The sequence below is a fragment of the Lepidothrix coronata genome, unplaced genomic scaffold (assembly GCF_001604755.1).
Source record: "Lepidothrix coronata isolate B3197 unplaced genomic scaffold, Lepidothrix_coronata-1.0 Scaffold69, whole genome shotgun sequence".
NCBI classification, from domain to species: domain Eukaryota; kingdom Metazoa; phylum Chordata; class Aves; order Passeriformes; family Pipridae; genus Lepidothrix; species Lepidothrix coronata.
The window spans coordinates 1,660,809-1,683,081 of NW_016690249.1; the positions used below are offsets into that span (position 1 = coordinate 1,660,809).

General features: G+C 42.9%; 1 long non-coding RNA gene across 4 annotated transcripts in view; it reads left to right on the top strand.

Moving 5' to 3' along the window:
• LOC108499098 overlaps positions 1 to 22,273 on the top strand; it is a 73,603-nt gene that overhangs the window by 266 nt on the left and 51,064 nt on the right. For 3 of the 4 annotated variants that reach the window (XR_001875420.1, XR_001875419.1, XR_001875422.1), the window contains exon 2: positions 14,772 to 15,053. The exons of the other annotated variant lie outside the window; for it this stretch is intronic. This is a non-coding gene — a long non-coding RNA (uncharacterized LOC108499098). The remainder of the gene's footprint in view (positions 1 to 14,771; positions 15,054 to 22,273) is intronic. 4 annotated transcript variants of the gene reach the window in all.

The following is a 22,273-nucleotide window of genomic DNA, read 5'->3' on the forward strand; positions in this document are numbered from 1 at the left end:
GCGACGGGCGGTTGCCATGGCGGCGGCGGGCGCGGGGAGGGAGGGGACGGCACCGCCACCGCGGCTCCGGCCTCCGGAGCGCGCCCGCCGCATCCGGCCGGCGGAGGTGGCTGCGGGCGCCGCCGCCCAGCCCGCGTTTGGCAGCCCTCGAGAGGGCTCCGTGCCGAGCATCCCGGGCAGAGGCGGGCGGAGAGCGTCCCGATTGCTGCGCGAGCGGCGCAGTGCCCGTCCGGGGAGCAGAGGAGCGAGTGCCAGAGCTAAGCGCCCAGGCTGGCCGCTGAGCGCCGGCCCTGCGCTGCGCCCGTGCTCGAGTCGGAGTGGTCGAACACACAGGATCACAGGATGGGTCAGGTTGGAAGTGACCACAGCGGGGCATCTGGTCCAGCCTCCCTGCTCAAGCAGGGTCATCCTAGAGCACATGGCACAGGACTGTGTCCAGACGGTTCTTGAATATCTCCAGTGAGGGAGACTCCACAGCCTCTCTGTTCCACTGCGCCGTCCCCTGCACAGTAAAGAAGTTCTTCCTCATGTTCAGGTGAAATTTCCTGTGCATCACTTTCTGCCCGTTGCCTCGTGTCCAAGCCGAGAAGAGCTCTGACTTCACATTCAGAGCTCATTCCCACTCTGAATGCAGACCTCGTCTGCCTCCACCTCAGCTGAGGGAGCGGCTGGGAAAGGCAGAATGTGCATTTGTCTTACATGGACACACAGAAGGGCACTGAACACTATCTTTGCTATAGTGGTTTAATTGCTTTTATAGTACAGTAGAGGAACAGATTTGGGGATTTGCCCTATTTGCCCTATTCCTGGACCTGTCTGTATTGCCACCAAAAAGGGCAGTCCTGCATTCCTCTCCGATCATGACCATGCCTTCCTGTTTATTATTTACACTACAACAACACTGATGTTGCCATCTGGCAAGGCAAGCCTGGGATCCCATCTGGTGGGAAGGCAGTAATGCCTCTCCAAAAAATTACCCAAATTCATCTGGATGAAGTTCGTTCATTAGCTGAGCCTGCAGAACTACTGCAGAGGAAGGCAGAGTAGATGTGGAGGCAGGAACAGCCAACTGAGATCCCAGCGGATCCGAGCTGTGTTTCTATGTGCAGCTGCACCACTGCAGCAAGTCCTTGCTGCTGGAACTGCTGTGTGACAGCTCTGAGAGTGTCCCAGTGATGATGACCTTGTGAACACTCCCTATAGTAGTACGTGATTTCTCCAGAAAATGTCTGTTGTAGTTACTTTAAGGTAGCAGCATGAGGTCGCATCTCACAATAAGGTTCTCAGAAATGTTAACTGACAGAAGTGAAAGAGCAGGGTTTGAAACTAAAAGCTCAGTATGCCTCTTAAACAATACCGCATGGATGAATGTGTCACTCGTGTATCTACAGATCTTGCTTCCCTCAAAATCATGTGGAGATTCTTATGTCTTTGTGACTATTTTAGAACTGGGGCCAAAATCGTGATGAATTCATAACAGCTGCAACTCTGGCTTCCCCGTTTTCCAGATTTTTTCAAACTTGCCTGCCCATGACATCAATTCCTGCTGGTTTTTCACATACCCAAAAGCATAGATACTGTGCAGACCTTGTAGAGTTCAGTGTTTCTTAGGGAGAGCAGATGATAAGCAGCCTGTTCCCAACACTGCCATAATATCCCTTCCCGCTAGGCTATGTACCTCTTATCACATAAGGCAACACATTAACTGCTTTGTGTGAGGATTGTATCCCCCAGCTAGGAAATCGTGAGACAGAGAAGGTTGGTTATTTGGTCATAATCTCTATTTGTTTGGTTGGTGATTTTTTCCCCCATCCCTTTTTTTAGTAATGCTTGAGTCAAGCAGGGCTGCTTCCTCATGGCAGAGGATACCCATACTACTGCTGACCTCCCTTTGAAAAGCAGTTACTCAACTCCAGAGCAATACCAGTTGGATCCCTCAGAGGGAAATTTTGGTATGCATGGGTCTACACAGTTTGCCAAGATATGCTAAGTAACTGGGTCAGGAGAAAGAGAACTGTATCTCCAGGTTCCTAGCCATACACATTAGGATAATTCAAGTTGGAGGGGACCTCAGGAGGTCATCTAGTCCAACCAGACAATTAGAAGTTCATAAACCTGTTAATAAGGCAGACAAATGACAGCTGTGAGCATGAAAATTTCATAGCCTTTCCTGCCATGGTTAGACTCCATCAAATCTGGCTGGAGTGATGCAAAAAACTGCTACCCTGACCATCTATTCCGCCTCCTTACTGAAGGTTCCTGCCTCCACAATAGTCCCTGGATTGGAAAACACTAATGTTCCTAATCCATTGTATTAAAAATATGGTATTAAAGTCATGTTTGGGAGCAGTTTAAGCGAATTTGCTGGACCTTGTATTGAAGCAGCTGGGACTAGTGCATGCGTTTCATTGCACTGACTCTGCTGTGAGGCAGTAATCTCAGGCAAAGAGAAGGTAAGAAATTGCTGGGAGGAGTGTGACACCTTAAGCCACTGAAGCTTGTTTTACTGTGAGTATATTCTCATGGCTTACAGCTTTTTATTTTTTGATAGAGGCTTTAAACCTAGCAGCTCTGGATAAGATGTGAGGTTGGTGGGTGTCAGCAACTGTGGTTAGGCAGGATCCAGCCATGGTGGTGTAGGAGAGCATTACTCACAGCCAAACCCCAGGGACTTATCATTCCCCTTTCCAGCAATCTGTGAATCTGCCAGCAGAGCTGATTGTGTGCCCTCTCGCTCTGATTTATTCTAGTCAGTTCAATCAGGAGCTGATATAAATTAATGTAACTCTTTTGCCATGAACATTAGGTTTGGTTCAGAAGTGTCTCTTCAGCTAGAGTAATTGCAGACACTGTCAGAGAAGTTTAAAGCTATCCACTCTTAGGGTCTGTGTCAGATTAACAAAACTGGTTTCTGAATTGATTTGGTTATCATTACATAAATTCCAGCAACTTGAGGGCTGGCACAGGCTTTTAGCACAAAGTAGCAGAGAGCTTCGTTTGTAACCTCCTCCCACACACAAAGTTCTGCAGGAGAAGGTTGAAAACATGTGAGAAGTCTATGAATTATGAACTGCCCTTTGCTTTTGTCTTGCCCTCCCCTTGCAATTATATTTAACCAGACTACAGGAATTATTGTGCCTTCATAATAATCTTTAATGCTCACATGCAAACCTAACTCTTTACCAAAGGTCTTACAGGTTGTGTGGAGAAATACTGTAATAATGGAAAGTGAAAAACAATAGGGAAGCAATAGGGAAAAGAAGATGCATGTTACATATTCACGGGCATTAACTTTCCAAGGGAAGTAATGCACAAGTGAGTAGAGGCATCAGTAGACTGTTAATTTTCATACACACAAAGTAATTGTTCTTTTGCATAGATATTTTTATGTTATGGTATTTATCAGTGTGACATATCCACCGATTTCTCTCCTAGGAAAGAACCTCAAAGTCTGAACCTTGAGAAATTGTGATGGAGTGGCAACACAGAAACATTTAGTCAACATCTTTCCCATAAGGCACATCTCAAAATGACGTGAATTGTTAATAGAGAACAGTTTAAGGGAAAGCAGTTGATTCTCAAATGGGATTTCAGTTAAGTTGGAAAGTGAGAGTAGGAACGGGCAAGGGTGTTTTTATTTATCTAGTCAATGTAGACATCTGTCTTCTAGGTCTCTGCCTCTGAGTTAGCTTTCTTCTTAAGTGAGAGAGGGAGAGAGTGATACTTTGAGGATACAATTCCTGTTTTAATCAACACGGACTGTGCCCTGAATGTGTTTAGTTTTTTTTCAGAGCTTATAGCTGACTTAGCTGATCAGCATAAATATAAGTGTTTGCACTGTAGATGCCTAAAGGTAGGTGAGAGGAGTCCTACCCAATATGTTTGTTGTATTGTTAGGCCGTAGCAAGGGAAAGCTGTCACGGCAGCTCTGAGTTGGTTGATTAAAATGACAAAGAACAAGCTAGTGTCACATCAATGGAAAACACAGGCAGAAGAGAAGATCTTTGAAATGGGTTGGAGCAAGCCCACAGTACATTGAAAAAACCCCCACCTGTTCTGTTTTGAGTCTGGAGAGAGAAATTAGAAGAATTAACAGGAACTGGGATATCGTGTTTCTTTTCTGTGTATACTCAACATGCAGAAGCATTTTGCATATGTTGGAGTATTACACTTCAGAGAAGAAATAAGAAAGTAGTTTACAGTAGTCCAAACAAATAGAGAGGAAGACTTGGACGGAAACGTCAGAGAAAGTAGAGTCAGGTCCAGGGAGCTGTGTGTCAGCAACTGTTAAGTGAAAACCTGGACACAGAAGGAAAGTTTATTCACAGCATCTCAGTCCTGTGGCAGAGCACTAGACAGTATCAAGTGGCAAAGTTCCCTTAATCTGTCTGCTAGGGTTGACAACTGAGAGAAAATCTCTCGTGATGCGCTTTTGTTTGGCAGTATAACTCTTTCAGGGTACAGTGTGAATTTTAAGCTGTTTTTCTAAAGATGTGACACTTCTGGAGTTGCACACTGTCTGTCCCATTGCAATCATTTTGAACTTCACTGGCCAGTTTCTACTGCATTTGCAAAAGGATGGTGGTCTAATTGAGTTCCTTCTAGTTTTGTAGTAAGTAGCACAGTAGAAAAAAATGGACACAGGTGGTGCCTCTGCTGAGCACAAGGCAAGCTGCCCGGTCTGCTTGTCTGAAATGACTGACAGCTCCCCTTTTAGGGCTACCTGCAATACCTACTTCTGTGCACAGTTGCAATAACATGTATGATCCATAGGCAGCTTTATTGAAGGGATGAGAGCTAAGTGGAAATGGACACAAAACCATAGGATTCTGGGCTTTGATAGTTTGAACCAGTTACATCAGATGAGCCTGTTAACTCAGGCATGGCCATTAATTTTAAGTCATGCTGGTATATATTATTCTCCTGTAGGTGTTTTTTTGACTTAACAGTGGCAGTTTCAAATAAGGGAGCTGTTGGACAGCTTTTTGCACACACTGTTTAGATGTCCAAACCACTAGAATAAACAAAGCACAGTCTAATACATATTAATGGCTTCCCCAGGATTTTTGATTTCTTAGGCATGTTAGTTCCAGTTCTGCAGTGTGAGATACTAGAAAATAAATTTGTATTAACAATCCACTCCTGCAAACATATTCATCCAGGACAGAAAAAAGACACATTTAAAGAGCATTCCATAATGTATTGGCAGTCCTTCTAGGACTACCTGAAATAGCCCTTTGAATAGTGCTGTGATCAATGGCAATGAGGGTGGTTACATTGGAGAAAGATGTGTTCTGGTCTGTGCCTAAGTATTGGGATTTTACAGGACAAGAGGTAAGCCATGCATCTGCATTGAAAGAACAACTTCACAGCCTCTGCCATTTATCAATAACTTATTAAATCCCTATCACTGAATATGTAAAAATTCTGAATAGGTAGGAGCAATGTAGTATATGGCAAGATGTAATTACAGATCAAAGTTCCTAATTGAAAACTTAAAATTGTTTGAGGAGAGCAAGAAAGTTAAATATATGCTGGTGATCATTGTGAAGAATCTCTTTTCCCTTTCTGGTCCCCTAATGTGATTACTACAGGGAACAAGCAGTGGTTTCCATGTGAACAACTTAATCTGGTTTGTATTTTGAGAGTAAAATTGGGAATCTTTTTTTAACTTCAAAATTTGGACTGTAGTTGAACAATGTGCATTTTGTTAGCGTTGTTCATTTATCTAATAAATGAGAAACATGATTGTGTCAGTAGAGGATCAGTGGCACAAAGAACAGTATCTCATAAAAAAACCAGACATTGGTATCACAGCTTCAGTTAAACATGTTTTAAACTATTATAACATCCCATTCACATTCTCAGGGGGAATATTCACTGCCTACGTTTAAACATATAACTTAGATGCCTAAATTAGGAGGCTTGTCTCCTTAGATGCCTTGCATAGTTGAAGGAATGAGAGAGGCTCCTCCAGAGAGCAGTTCAGACTGTTAGTTAGGCTTCTACTCTGAATTATCATCTAGAGGAGGCTCTTCAACTTTGAATGCCATTCTGTGCTATTTCTGTGCATCTTTTCGTTGGCAACTAAACTGACTTAACTGGTTTTCACTCCTGAGCACTCGTTCTTGCCTTCTACTTTACGTATCGCTCTGTCGCTTGCGCGAGTACAGCTGTTGATGTGGTGGCCCTGCCAAGTAGGTTGGTGAAATCGTCTGGGTTAAAAGGAACCCTGCAAAAGAAGGTGTAACTTTTAACCTAGGTCATGTCTCTGATTTTGTTTACTGTATGACCTTGTATAAAAGTCAGGCATGTCTGAGGAAGGGATGAGCTTCAGCAAGGCACAGAAATGCGTTGTTGAACTCAGAGACCTATTTGCCAAATGTGCCACCAAGAAAATTATATGTTTAGCTTTAGGATGTAAATTAAGGAGACTGAGTCTTGTATCTAAGCATCATTCTATTCAAACACATGATTTTTATACCATTATAGTTTCACAAATGTCATAGAAGTTTATTATGATTTGCATCATTGTAAGATATAGTCTAGCCATGTATCTCTGTTATCCAGGTAAAAAATGGCCATAATTTAAGCAAAATTATTTATGGCATTTACAAATGTACCATGAAAAGGTATGCTAAACTTTATAAATAAGTCTAGGAGCATGGTGTTGCCACTAATATAGAGCAGCTGCAGTAAAATTTGAGCAGTTTAAGAAGTTGCCCACCCGTCAGCCAAGGGCTGCTAATGTTTCAACAGACATGCTAGGTGCAACGTAGCTAGCTTTAATGGTTTACAGTGCAGGCACCTGCTCATAAGCTGGTTGTCTTCAATTCAATTCAAAATCAAATGGAAATGCCTTCTGGATGCTTCATATGACTTGTAAGAGATACTCATATTAGATATGAAATACCTGCATTTGACCAGCTGAATCGCACCTCCAGGCTGCACAGCTGCTCCTTACACATAGAACACTGCTGGTTACAACAAGGGACGTTCAATTGCCTTGTGTGCTAACCTCTAAAACCATCCAGGCTCAGCCGTTAATATGTCACTAAGGCTTCATTTTCTGATTATTAAACATCATTTCAGTTCAGAGAGACTTGATGCCATTGGTGACCACCACCAGGACACTTTTCCAGTCCCTGGCAGTTAAGGTATTTCATGTAGCTACAGAATTAACTATCCTGTTATAAAACAGTATTCTTTTAAAACAAGCATATATTGGGAATTTTAGCCACAAACCCAATGAGGTGAGAGAACTATTAGTAGTTTTTAATACTTACTAAGTTTTAGCAACTAAGTTAGTTGAGGTTTAACCCCAGTAGGCAGCTCAGACTCGCACAGTTACTCACTCCTTGCCAAGTGGGTTGGGAGAACCAGAAGAATAAAAGTGAGAAAACTCGTGGCTGAGATAAAGACAGTTTAATAGGTAATGCAAAAGCCACACAAGCAAGCAAAGAAAATTAAGGAATTCATTCACAACTTCCCACAGGTGGGCAGGTGTTCAGCCATTTCCCAGGAATGCCAGGTTCCATCACACTTAATGATTACTTGGGAAAATAAATGTCATCCCTCTGAACATTGCCCATTCCTTCTTCTTCCCCCAGCTTTATATGCTGAGCATGACACCACATGGTATGGGAAACCCGTTTTTGTCAATGGGTGTCAGCTGTCACAGCTGTGTCCCCTCCCAACTCCACGTGCACCCCCAGCCCACTCGTGGGCAGGGTGGTGTGAGAAGCAGAAGAGAATTTGATGCTGTGTAAGCCCTGCTTGGCAGTAACGAAAACATCCGTGTTACTGCTGTTTCCAGCACAAATCCAAAACACTGCCCCATACCAGCTACTTTGAAGAAAATTAACTTTATGCCAGCCAAAATCAGTACAGAGCCTTACCTCTTCACATTCTTTTACAGTGGAGAAATACATGTATGTTGAGGGTACTTGTGCATAAGAATATATAAGATTGAGGTTTCTATAATTACAGGTTACAAAAGAAGAACAAAGGTTATTAAAAAAGCTGTTCCAAGAGCACAGGAGAATAATATTCTACAGATTTCTCAGGATGGGAAAGGTGATCCTGTGCTGTTTCTCCTTGTCCCTTTTACCATTTTTATTCTGGGTTTCTGTTTTGCTGATATACCAAAAAATTCCCCTCCTACTGAGACAGTCTTTGGGACCTTTCTACCTGATGAAAGCAGTCTCCAGCACCACTATTTAGTGCAGTGCTGGCTGGTACGGGCAGACAGCCTATGACATTATTTGCAAGTGTGTATCCATGCTCCAAAGTGCATATCCACAGAAGAGAGGGAGCAGTTTTCCATCTCAAGGCTCAGTGATGCATGCTGACTCACATCCAGGATGCTTAGGGCTACTACAGATTGCTCTGTCCACACCACAGAGCCCTGTACCCTGGATCTCACATTTGTGTACCTTGTGGTGTCCCTCCTCTGCACTCTGAAGAGTGTGGAGCCTGCGGGAATAGTGTTGAAAGACAGTATGGGTCTGAGGGAGCTAAATATAATGTTCTTGACCTTGCTTTTTGAGGGGAATCCCAAGAGTGAACTATTCAAGATCCATGCCTTATCTTGAATGCATAGGATGTACCTGGACAGATCCCAAAGGACAGAGCTAACAATTAAGCAGAGGGGACAGCTGGGTGCTCAAACTTCCTCCCATGACCTCAGTGCGGGAAATAGTGTAGACATAAAGTGCCCAGTTCTAGTCCTATGGGGGGATAAGCACAATATAAACACATAGATTCATACAGATTAGCTGAGCACATGTTATTGTATACAGACTATGAAAACAGAAGTGGTTGATATCATACATCAGAAGCACCTTATTCTTTCATACACACTGCTGAAATAAAGCCACTTATATTTCTAGCTAGTATATCTACCTGCAACTCAGCAGAGCTTTGACTGGGTCTTAGATCTAAAAATAGAATTTTCCTTCCTGAGATCTTTTACTTCAATGATATTCTTAGTAGCAATGCAATGCAAAAGTGGAATAGATTATATTAATTGTTGTCTTGGAGCTTTCTATGCACTGCATAGGAAACATTCATTGCATTCTCCATCACACCATATGGCATCTAAATATAATGTGATAAAATTACTAATGCAGGGCAGTAAATAACATTATGATTATGTGTTATGGGTGCCACCTCATATGTGCAGAACAAGTAATTATGGTTGGAATGAGTAATGAAGATTTGAGTGTTATATCTAGAAGTATATAAGAAAGGACAAAATTTGTCATTAAGGATGGTAATTGTCTCATCTGACTTTGTGGATTCAGTAAGTCAGTGTCCATACCAAGCCAGTCATCTGTGACTGCATCTGTGATCAGCAGAGAGAGGAATAGGGACTTAAGAAGATGAATGGCCCCTCATCTCTCAAACAAATATTTTCAGAGGAATGCATCTCAAAATCTCACACAAACAGAAAATCTTCAACAACATCTTCCAGGCAGGAAAAAGAGAACACATCCAGAAAGACCTGGTCACACATTGTAACCTTTCTCAAATGAATCTCCAAGTTTATTCTCTGCCTCAGTGAACAATCATCAGTAGTGAAACTTTTGATTACATTTATTTAAGCCATTTTTCACATGTTCCAGTGATAAAGTTTTACCATTTCTCTAGGCGGTCTCTGCCAATGCTTACTTTTCCTTAATCCTGGACAGTTATTGAGTGGTTAAATGTAAAACTGCTTTGCTGCAACTTACCCTAATTTCTTCTTGTTCTAATAGACACAAATTTACTTCATCCTTCTTTGCAAGTACTTTTCACATATTTAAAGATTCCTCTGCCCCCAGTTTTCTCTGTTCGTGACATCATTTATGTCTTGACACTGAACTAAAGTACTAGTAAAGTGGTACTAGTAGGATTTATGTAGAGTTGAACCTTCCCTCACCTACCCATTCATGGCCCACAGTGGTCCACTGACTCCATGATGGCAATGATATATCTTGCTGCACTCACAGCTGTGATACCATAATGGTGTTGATCTCTCACCCCTGTCTAATTTCAAGTGAGCATTCCCAGCTCATTTAGTCTTTCCTGGAGAGGGTTAAGTTTGATTGTTTCTGTCATTCTTTTATGCATACTAACTGGTTCACAGCTTTTGAATGCATGATGTCCACACTCAATTGTAATAGTCTGGGGGCTCATTAGCCAATGTTTACAAGTGTAATGTAGTTTTTTACTCATATCTGCCTTTTTTTTTTCTTTACTTGCCAATTTCATTGCCGTTCTATGCTTTCTAATTTCTTCACAGTGATAACTTCATAATTTTCACAAAGCATTAAACAGAAATCCAGCCATTTTTTTTAGTGTACTGAAATATGTTTAAGGATCTTGTGGTTATGCTTAACACAGAACACTTCACAGAACTATATATTATACCACAAAATTGTTCTTAACATGCTAATTTAAAACATATTTTCTTTAGATTAGTTCATAAAGAGAGAGGAAAGAAGATATTTAGCTCCAGACAGCACTTGCAATAGAAATCAGTTATTTCTGTACAGTATCTTTCCTTTGAAATATCACTAAATGATTTCCAGAGAGAGGAAGAATGTAATTTAATGATCACTTGCACAGCTCAAAAACCTTTCATCAGAGCATCTCAAAGCATTTCAGACAAGCCTGAAAGCTTGTCTGTTTTTCCCCAACTATTTCAGTTGGCCTAATAAAAGATACTGTGTCTTCCTACACACCTTGTATTGTTTAGCACTCAAAGCATTATCATACTTGTTTTACAGATAACTGAGGGGCACAAAGAATCCATGTAGTTTTATTTCTGCAGTGAATCTGAGATGAACTCTGTGGGGTCCCGTTTTCACTGTGTCTCCTGGACTTGCAGAATACATGTTCTCAGATTACAAGCAGACATGGAGCGAAATCTTCATCCCACTGACATCAGTGGCAAAATTCCCATTGATCTGAATAAGGCTGAAATTGTGTCCTAGCTTTTCTAGCTGCTGCCTGCCAAAATCGACTTCAGACCTGTGCATCCTTCCTGTCTTCTGCATCACCATTAGTAATGAAGGTTCTGCGGTCCACACCATGTCTGCCATTTCGCTCTCAGTAAATGATCAAGGCAAATATAAATGAGGAATGAGAGACCCCAGCAACAGGAGGAGGTCTGCACAGTGAGTGTGTGGTGTGTGGTTAGCAATCTCCTTGCAGTTACTGCAGATTGATGCATCTGCCTGCATCCACTCTGTGCTGACAAAAGGAGCCATACACGAAGAGCCATTTGGATCATCTGTCCTTGCTTATGAGTGTCCCAGGTTGCAAGTGTGCAACCAGAGACACCACCACAAAGACTATGTCAAGTCTCTGCTATCATGTCTGACCTTTTTAATTAAAGGACAGTCTAACCATTTTGAGACAATCTAGCAGCCTCTTCCAGCTTCATTTTTACTTAGTTAACACTGTGGATTTGGGCACACAGCACCAGATGCACCCAAAGAAATTAGAGTCTTAAAAGAATGATCAATAAGTCTTTTTACTGTAATGTCCGTGGAGTATGCACTTTCATCAGAAGCCATATTGTACCACAGAAATATAAGCAGTTTAAAATACAGATTACAGAAAAGGAACACAAAGGGAGAAAATGCCATGTATGGATGTCTGCTTCTGCTGTTGAGGATAGCTGAATATGGTGCTGATGAGAGAAAGAGTTTGTGTTCATTCTCACTCCCTGTATTGTCCATTTGTCCCTTGCTGCACGGGTCTTCTCAAGCTTGATGGGGGTGCAGCCATCCAGTTTTAGTATATTCTCGCTTATTTTCTAGCAAAATGCTTACTAAGTCCTCTCACTGTTGTGCTAGACTGAGAACAGAAAGCTTTTGCACATCTGGCATTTGTTATCTTCAACTGCTTTTCCTCTTTCATAGGTATTTCAGGCTATGGATAAGCTAGAGGAAAGTTGCTGTGTTTTTCATACCACCAGTTTCAGTTTGAAGGTAAAGAACACCAAACAGACGAGGCCTGAGAGTAACTTCTAGGCTCACAGAAACATTCTCATGTCTTTTTGGCTAAATTAAATGTTGGTCTTCCTATGTACATCTTGTATTACAAGCCACTTGCAAATCTGTATATCTGATCATTCTCTCATTGTGTTGGAAAACAATATGAGGGAGTTTCTTTCTATACTAGATCTTTGTGGGTAACTTGCTAGTAAACTAATTTTACATGACTCAGATTTAAATAATAAAAAGGCTTAACTTCAGTCTGAGAAGAGTTTATTGTCTACAACTGTAGCCTAGAGACAAACTCCAGCACCTTTGGGACTCAGCTGAGGCAGCAATTAGGCAGCATTTTATTGTGATGCAGTGAGTGCGCAAAAGATGAAGCTGGACTACTCTCAAGAGCTTAGAAACAAAATTGGCTTCCTGGAGAGAGAACATAAGAAATCTGGCAACGTAAAAATATTTAAAGAGCTTAGGGCTCCCAGGGGAGAATTTCAGGCTATTGAAGTGGAAAAGACTGAGCATTTGCTAAGATTGAAAAAAAAAAAAGGAGGGGGGGGGTTACATGAAAAACGACAAAGTGGGTTTTTTTACTGTAGCATGTTTCAAAGGGGAAAATATAATAAACCTGAAATCAATCAGTAGCACAGACTTCAATGCAGTGTTCCAAATCAAACAGCCCTGTCTTGAAAACAGGAGTCAAAAGAGAATTTTTTTTTTCATTTCAGAATTGTAAGGGATTAAGGCCAAGAAACCATTAAATGAGGTGAAAGGTCTAGGCTAGAGGGCATCTTGAGCAAGTCTAATGAAGTCATGGTTGCTTCAGCAGCCACGTTCCCAAAGGGTTTTGCTGTGTCTGTCACTGTCTCTCTGTTCCTCTGCGTCTGGCTCCCTGGCCTCTGCAGTTACGTGCCAGAGTGTGCCCCACCAGGCACCCTACGAAGCTCCCTTCTAGCAGCCCCATAATATGTAACATCCCTGTGTCAAAACTAAGTTGTACAAAATGTGATTGATCTCGCCCATCATTTGGTGTGTGTCGTACAGGCATTTACCTGTGAGCTACTCGTGCTTGACTCCATATATTGTCAGCAGGGAGAAGCAGGAGCTCATGAGACACAATTTAGCTCAACTGAGCGTAAATTTCTATCATATGCCAAAAGTGTCTATTTCTCTCTGACTTAAAATGGCATCCTAGGGTGACTAACTCCCAAATGGACACCTACCATTTAAGCATCTACATTTGTTCAATGAACTCTACCCACATAACTGGCATTGCCTGAGTGCACACTACGTATCAGAGGTTTCTCTGCTGTGTTCAGGCCCTGCCTTCACATAACGTGTATCTAGGACTAAGACGAATTGGCTGGAACAGTTTAGCTCATGTCCCAACAGTAATAAGACAGCTAGAGGGTGCAGAGTGTTTACCTTATTGTAAGATAAACACTTCTTGCCACCGTTCCTCTGCATTATGCTGACAGCCCTGTCTACATCACTGCTCCAGCCAGGTTTTGGGGCTGAGGGGCAACTATTGGTAAGGAGGGAGGGGATGGATGGGGGACACTGCAGAATGGAAATGAAGGAGGCTGGTGGAGGGAAGGAAGCAACATGAGGAAGGGCCAGGATGCTTTATATACAAAGTAATAGCCCAGTCTGTCTCTCAGGCATCCCCAGGGCAGTGCAGGCTGCAGTCCTGAGCTCTGCATGTGTAAGGCAGTTGAGGGATAGATCACCCACGATCTCCACCTGGGTCCTGGATCAAGAGCATCTGGGGGTGAACTGCGGGCAGAGGGAGCATGCTGCATGTTATGGCCATGAAATAAACCCTGCCACACACATCCTAACTGCATCTGGTATTACTGCCCTGCCTCAGCCATCTACTCATATGATTTCATATGTCAGAGGCAAACCCATCAAATGACAAAAGAAACCCCAAGACATCTCTGAAGGATTCCTGCCCCAAGGGTAGAGCCAAGTGACTTATCAGAAAGGAAAGTCTTGCTCTGCTGTTCTGTACCTGAGAAAACTTCATCTGTACAAACTTTTGATGTCTCTGTTGACTGACTAAACTAGTAGGCATAACTAGTCACTGATTTTTAAATAGTCCCCTGAGGATTACCCATTCTGTGCTGAAGGTACTCAATTCCTTCTCATAGTCCCGAGGCGTTCCTTTCATGTATTTAATGTCATAAGCTTTCCATGTGGTTGTTGTGTTGCTAGTTTGGAAGTTTTGTGATCTGTGGCTGCAATTTGCAGAACTGATAAGGTTTGTTGTTCTTATCACAGATGCATCAGTCTACAGGCCTGGTGTGAGTGAGCTGCCCAGTGTAGAAGGCTTTGTTGAGCCCTACACACAGCACTGTACATATTGTAAAGCCATCCTGCTTACCCTGCTCTTGACTGTTGGTAAATTTCCCAGAATTCATTTCTTTTGTTTGTCAGAAATTAGGATTACAATAAACAGCAGGGAAAAGGACAGCATTATGTTCTTTGAAATGCACCACTGTAGCAGCAAATTTCTGGATGCACCATTCATAGACCAGAAAGCAAAGCGCTGGCTGCTGTGCAAATATAACAGCAAACACAGCGTTCCCTGGAGAGGCTGAGCTGTAATGTGCAGAGACAATATGGGGCAGTTCTGGATAAGCAGAGGACATGCGTATCTCAGTGTGCTGCAGACAGCTGTGGCTCTGGTATTGCATAGTACAAGGCCAGATACATATTTAATGCATTTCGTGCTTCATCATTGTCTGCTAGGAACATAATACACTTTTTCTATATGTCCAGAAGACCTAGAGAGGGGGAATCAGACCCTGTGCCCAGGACCTGGGTGGAAGTGCTCCATGATCACTGCTGTGTCAGTGATAAGTATCAGTGTACACTGCATGGCACCCCACGATGCTGAAGAGGAGACAGTGCTGAGGACCTGACCAAATACACCTATCCCAGACCTGACCTGCTTTGTGCTGGAGATCCTGTCACTTTGCTGAAGTGATGCAGAGGACAAAACCGTGATGGAGGTCAAGTGCAGCAATACGTGGCAATGCACAGCCTGGACTATGAAGGGAGGTGAGTATACCTTAAACGAGTTTTGTTGCTGACAGCGGCAATCTGCAGCCTCAGACTCAGGACCTTACAGTAGTAATTCAGAGCCTGTACCCTTCTACAGTACACCCTTTGTTACTGGATGAGCATTCACAGACAAAGCACATTTTGCAGCAAGACTTGAAAGAAGCAGGTATAATCCATTGTCATATTGCTAGGTGACAAAAAAATAAATGCTTTTATGCCTACCAAGATGTGACTAGCTCATCAGTTATGTAATCTACTTGTTCATGCTGTTGTCATGATCAAAAGACCTTACACAGATTCTAGGCCCTTGGAAGCCCTAAAGGTCTGGACTGCATTGGACTAACATGATGCATACCTAATAGAAAGGTTGGAGAATCTTCTATGAACTCTTCTTGTGGCCATAATATGCTGTTCTTAGATTAGCTCAAATCTGCAATATGCAGTGATTTAAAAACAAGCAGACTCTTTTGAAAGGCTTTTTTTAACTTCATGGTTGCATATTTAATAAACAGTTCACCCAAAACACAGCTTATTTTATAGTAGAGTTGTGGTAGGAGATCAGATGTGTAGAGTGTCAGATCAGAACAGATTAGTTTAGGACACACATCACACTCTTTAGAAACACCCGTAGCACTTTGTACTCTTATTGAGATGTGCTGTATCATCTCAGAGTGTTCTACAAACAAGTAGTTGTGCCTCTGCCATAAGAGATATCAGTATTACTCCCATTACGGATAGGAAAAGGGAAAACAAAAGGGACATGGATTTGTCTCTTGTCAGTGGCCAAGCTGGGATTGGATTCACTTGTCCTGATTTTTTGCTCTAAGCACCAGCATTGTTTCTCAGGTGTTATCTTACTGATGAACAGTGAGGCAGGAAGCAGAGTAAAGCCTTATGAGGCAAATGTTCATCTCAAAGTAGATTAATACTAATGGATCTTGAGTAGCTGCTTGGAAATTACTACAGGTTGACGCCTTGATAATATCAGGAAGATCAAGATCATTTTGATGAGGAAAGAGGTCCTCAGGGCAAAACTCACACAAACTAAGACCAGACTACAGGTGAAGGACTAACTTCTGATTACGGTTTCTGTTTATTTGTTCTTTGTGGTATAACTGAGTTTGATAAATGGCATTACTTTCCTTGGTTTACAGTTATTTTATTTTGTACTTGGAAATCCCAGCTCAAGGAACCTGTTGTTCGCTAGGTGCTCTGAACACACAGTTTATGGCCCAGGGCCCTGTGACCTTCCTGAGCAGCAGGGGAAATAAAGCTAGGCAAGAAGATGGCAGAGGCAAGGAGACTTGCCTCAAGATGCAGAAATGAGATGGCACTGCATGAAACACAGCCAGGGCTCTGGATCCTCGCATGCCATCTTGTATCACTGTAGACACTGACTCACTTTTAGAATTACAGGTTCTAGGATGTGGAGTAGAAGGTTAAGAAACCAAATAAGATCCCTTCCCAGGCAGAGAAGAGCCCAGATGAAGTCCTTCGAGTGCTGTTCTGGTGGGCAATGCTTTTTTAGCTTCTGTTATGTCCATGAGCGACTTCCTTGGAATGTCCCTCTCTGCCGGTCTTCTCATCCTCTGCTACCCTCACTCTTGGGCAGAGGCCGATGCTGTCTGGACGTGCATTGTGGCAATGAGCTTCTCTCTTGGATGGAGGACTGCATGCTGCCTTTGGAGAAAGAGAGGGCCATGATTATTGCCCCCGGGAGAACTGGAATAGCTATTTACCCACAGCAAGAAAATGTTATTTTGGGGGCAAAAGGGAGCTGTAATGTTTTCCTGTTACAGTAGTTGGCAGCATTTCTCTATAGCCCAAACTGTTGTTTCTTAATGGGATCTTTACTCATAGCTGTAAGTTTACTAGAAGGAGAAACATATATGAACAATTCTGGAATTCAAACACAATATACTGACAGACAGGTTTAAACCTTGGTAGCCTATTGGGACCAAGTGAAGAAATAGCAGAGTGGGACCCAGGACCAGGAGACTGAGCTGAGGGGATACTGGTGTTGCAGAGAATTGTTGCATGTACAGTGATTTTCAAAGCATAGGCTATTTGGAATATATACAGTAAGGATTCACAGCTTTTTATGGGTTCCTTCAGATAGTTTGACTTACTAAATTTTAGTGATGGCATGGGGAAATGGTTTGCTAAGACAACTGCACTTGGAGGCCGAGGTAGCTGAGTGAGCTGATCTAAGAAATCGAGGTTCATTTCATAGAAATACATAAGAAAGTTGGGTAGCAACTTGGCTCTCCTTCAGAACTGATTATAAGCCATCCCAAAGACCCGGGTTTTCCTCTCCCATTATTGCCTTAAACTTCCTTTGCTTCAGGGGAGGGTTAGTGGAGAGGCTGCTGAGGCTTAACCCTGGCAGAACTTGTCTTACCATGTAGCTTCATTTTACAGGGGCCACACACTGACTCACAAGGGAAAAACGAGCTCTTGCTTCAGGGAATGCCAGGGGGCCTCTTGTTCAGGTGGTTGCCAGTGTTTGCCTGGATTCCCTAGTCAGTTGTGAGCACTAGATCCTTTTCTGCATATCTTGCCACGCACCTGCAGCGCTGGCACTTCATGAGATGCTCTCCCCCAAGCCAGGCACCTACCAAATACACTTTGCCATCAGGAACAGCCATCAGCCGTAAACGACAAAGGAAGACACTTGATTTTGGACATAATTTTGCTCCTTGGAGAGAGCATTGCTCATGTTGTGGCACTAGTGGCTGAGACAGCCAGGGTATAAGCTGCTGTTGTAACTATAGCCATGGTGTAGCAGGTGTTAAATCTGGTGCTTGTGTTGCACTGAATACATTTGTGAGTTGGGTGCATAGCTGGATGGTAAAACAGTAAACACCTCAGGCCTAAATACCACAGGAAAACCCCTCACTTACATGTGTATCAGATGTGTTTTCCTCATGGCACCATTCTTTAACAGATGGTTTTGAAACCCCTTTTCTCTGTGTTCAAAGGAGCAGAGGAATGTTTGCCTCCCATCCTAAGGCAGTGGCCTGCCCCAATCTCCAACAGCATTTGGGGCAGTTTGCCGGGCACTGCAGAAGCCCACTGTGGTGCATAGCCCTCTGGCTCCTGGTGGCTCAGCCCACGCTGCTGGCAGAAAGGCCAGTCTTGCACTTTCCAGCTTGGCACCGCTGACCATCTCCTTGTGCCAGTCCCAGTGCCCACCCAACCATTTGACCAGCCAGTTCAGCAAACCTAATCCTACCAAAAGGGAAAAAAACCAGGAGGGGAGGATTGTATCGAGACTAACCAGCCCCTGCTGCCACAGACCCTACAGCCAAAGGAGCACAAGAGTCACAGGAGGGGGAGAGCTGCCTTTTGGCAGGAGCCCAGCTGTAGGTCAGCTTAGGCCAGTGTGAAACCACACAGCCCCCAAGGTGCAGAGAGAGCCGATGTGCTCACCAACAAACCTCGCCATGGCGAGCTTCACTGTTGGTGTTTGTGTTAGGGAGCCTGTAACCTCCTTAATGGATCCAGCTACTTCTGCAATTCACGTCTGAGACCTTGAAGATTTAATGCCTATATCCCCAAGCAAGAAAGGAGCAGATTGTTACTGCTCGTGCACTGCGAATGCCCGGCAAGGGTGATTTTGCATTATCCCAGGAGAGGAAGTGCCTCAGGGCAGAGCTCAGTCTTGTTCTTTTGCAAAGTGAGAGGCATAAATAGAAGAACAAAAGAGGACAGCTATGCCACGGTATACACCAGGGAAAGTGAGAGCACAAATTAACCTTATGACTTGCCTTTTGAAGAACCATATGAAGTTTTGGATGTTTTTCCAGCAGTGTTGCAGCAGTAATGGTGTGAGGCTATAAGCATGGCAGAATTTATAGGAAGAGATAAGGTCTTTTACTAGACCAGCTGTCCACATTGTAGAAAGCAGACACATAAGCTCTTCTTTAGGTGTTTTTTAGATTTGAAGATCTTGGGTCTCTGAAAGCATATTTTGTCTAGGAAATAGATTGGTCTAATAAACCTCTTTTCCTCCAGTCTTGCCCCACTGCTGATTTAAGGGCACTCTTCAGGCAAAAGTTTCAGCTTTTTGAAAATGAAGCTGTTTTCAGGACATCTTATTGCTCATGCTGGAAGTTCAGTTCTCACCCTTGAAATGTTAACTCGTAGACCCACGTTGTTAAAAGGCACATCAGAGGCAGGAGAGCAGTGCAGCCAGTTGCACAGGGAATTAATTCTTCTCCCTTCTCTCTCCCCTGCCAGGCACGGCCACACGCCATCTAGTGAAGTAACAAAGAATGCTGCCAGACATATCGTGCACATGTAGGCTACATTTATCGTATTAAACCGTGAAACAATGCCTACTGGAGAGAGCAGGCTTTTTTTTTCAAACTCAAGGTACTTGTTTTAAGATAGGTATCCTAAGGAAAGGGCCTTTCCCAGCCTTTGCTGTTACATAAACTGAGGTACTTATCAACCACACCTGTGATGGGATTGATATGAGCAAAAGACAAAATTTACAGAAAAATTGCTTCATATATGTTCAGTAACCTTGAAGGGGCCTGTAAGGTAGCTGTTGGCTAAAATACTTCCTGGCTTAAAAGTAGATGCTGTTTAATCACTGTAACTTCGGCACAGAGTGAACTGGACTCCTTACCCCTTGAAAGCCAGATTCCTCCCGTTGTGCAGCTGCAGCCTTCGCTGAGGAGCTGAGGAATCCCTGTGTCCTTCCTGCTTCGGGCTGTCAAGCTGTAACTGCAGCCAGTGCTACAGGAAGCAGTGCTGAGCACACACCCTCCCTTTGTGCTTTAGGAACCTTACAAAGGCAGCAAACACTTGTCTTTTGTCAGTGATTAAAGCACAAAGCATAAGATACAGAAGATTTATAGGTTTAACACCCCTGTACTGCGTGCTTGCATTTATCCTCTCTTAGATCCCATTTACTTTAATAGGGAAGTTTCTGCTAAAACCCAGCATGATGTTTAAAATATTTACCCCATAGAGGGCAGATAATCTGAGAAGTAACAAGGTGCCATTTCCTACCAAATGTATTCTCTGACTATAACCACATGTAAATGGTACAATTTAGGGTCATGCTAGAGCGAAGCGTCAATTCACCACTTACCAGCACAGTTAAGCTGTGATGCCATGTGAACTGGGAGGGTTCCGTTTGCTGTCACACTGATATTTGTCAGATAGGAAAAAGAAAAAAAAATTAAGATACCAAAACTGGAGCATCAGGCTTCCTTTTGTGGCTTTGCTTTTCTTATTTTTTATTTTAATCCTCAGAACAAAACATCTTTTTTCTTGGAGTCCAACTCCAAAGTTTATTAGATTACTGTGAGCACTGCAATGGTGCTTGTCACAGGTGACCGACGCAAATGACATGGCAGTTCTAGATACCATATTAAGCATGGTAGAAGGATGCTTCATGTCAGGAATTCTGTCTTCCTTTCCCAGAATGTCAAAATGCTGCCTAGCCTTTCATTTTGCCAGGATTTTGCCCATTCTGGTGTGGACATCAGTAGATTTTATTCTGTCATTTGCAGCTTGAAGCAAAGACAGGAGTTGAGTTCTCTCACCATGTCACCTACCCCTTGCTCAGTTCTCAATAAAGGCACATCGGCATGGCACAGCACAGCTTAAAACCTCCAAAGAAGCCATAAAGCCCAGCAGTCCCCATGAAATTTTAGCCCCTCTCCTGCCCAGAATAAAGTGGTGCTTGATTGACTCTCCTTGCTGGTGGACAAGGAGACACGTTTTGATATATATTATTGAGTGTGTTGGGAGGGATTAACCACAGCCCCTCCCCTTGAAATGGCTTCAGTTCGATTTCTAATGGAAATGACAGCTGAATACATATATCTCAATCTTTGCTTTTCTGCGTATCAGCCCTTCCCCCAGTAACTTCTGAATTCACTGACCAATATCAGCAATCTGTAACAGAGGAGTATCAGTCTTTAAGATAATTAAGTTGCTAAATATTCATTAAAGTTGGCCATGAACTACAGGAGAAAGAACCTATTGTCATTTAAAATAACAATGTGGCTCAACACTAACTTGTCCCAGAGAATCCCTACTGGCAAGGATATTATGCAAACCCTTTTTGTTCCTTCCTACACATGTGGTTTAGCAGAGCAGGATCCAGCCCTAAAAACTGCAATTTCTTTCTAGATTGTTTCTAAGGTAGGGATCCCAGATATGTTATTGCATAGATAATTAACCATCAAACACTAATGAATTCCATCAAATATGGTGCAAGGCTTCATGGACAATGTGCTGTAACATCCTGCCAAATTAAGCAGTTAATTCAAAACTGTAATGGGATCACTAGCAGTGTTACCCAAAACACTAGAAATAATCTAGTGGGATTAGAAAAATTCACTTTAACGTGGGATACGAGGTAGCATCCAAAGGGTTTTCATTAGGTCTTTGCATTGAGTTTAGCATACGTGTTGTTGTTCATATGTTTTATACTCTAACCCCATGCATTTTATGTGTGCTAGTGTGGCGGCAGCAGCAGCTCTGTCTCACGGAGTTTGCAGGGAGGCATCACCTCACTTTGCAGCCCTGGCCCACAAATATGAGAGAGCAGAGTCTTGAAGCACAGATTGAGCAAGTAGGTGACATCGCTTCATCAGGAGCCCAAACCCCCTTGTGCTGTGACACAGAGAAGGGGTGGGAGTGACAGGCATTCCCTGCTCACCCCCCAGCCCATAGCTACCACTTAAAACAGATGTCTGTGTAAAAAAGGCCTCACACCTGCCAAACCACCAGCCTCAAGCTTCCTTCCTTGTTTTTTCAGTCCTCAGAATAATAACAGCATTTGTGCAATATGTACTGTGGCCTGTGGTTTTCTCTTTTCCCTGTAGACATGCTGTCAAATCTCCCCAGAGCGAAAACTCAGACAGCAAAGCCTTACAAGATGGGAGAAAAGAGGTGAACAGTGAAGCAATATGCACTTTGCTTAGCTGAGTTCACTTTTTAACACCAAAAAAAAGAGGAACAGCATGAGCCAGTGTTGCAGACCTTGCCAGAGAGGCATTTGAATCTGATAAATAGTAGGAACACCTCTTTTGCACATATTCTGCAGAGCACTAAACTAGAAAAAAAAAAGTCCATTAACAGAGAAGTCATCTTGAATCAGAAACTTTCAAGATTTTGTTTTAAACTATGGTGAGAATTTAGTGTTTTATTGCTGCTTTGCTTTTGGTTCCTGTTTTTGATAGCATTGAGAA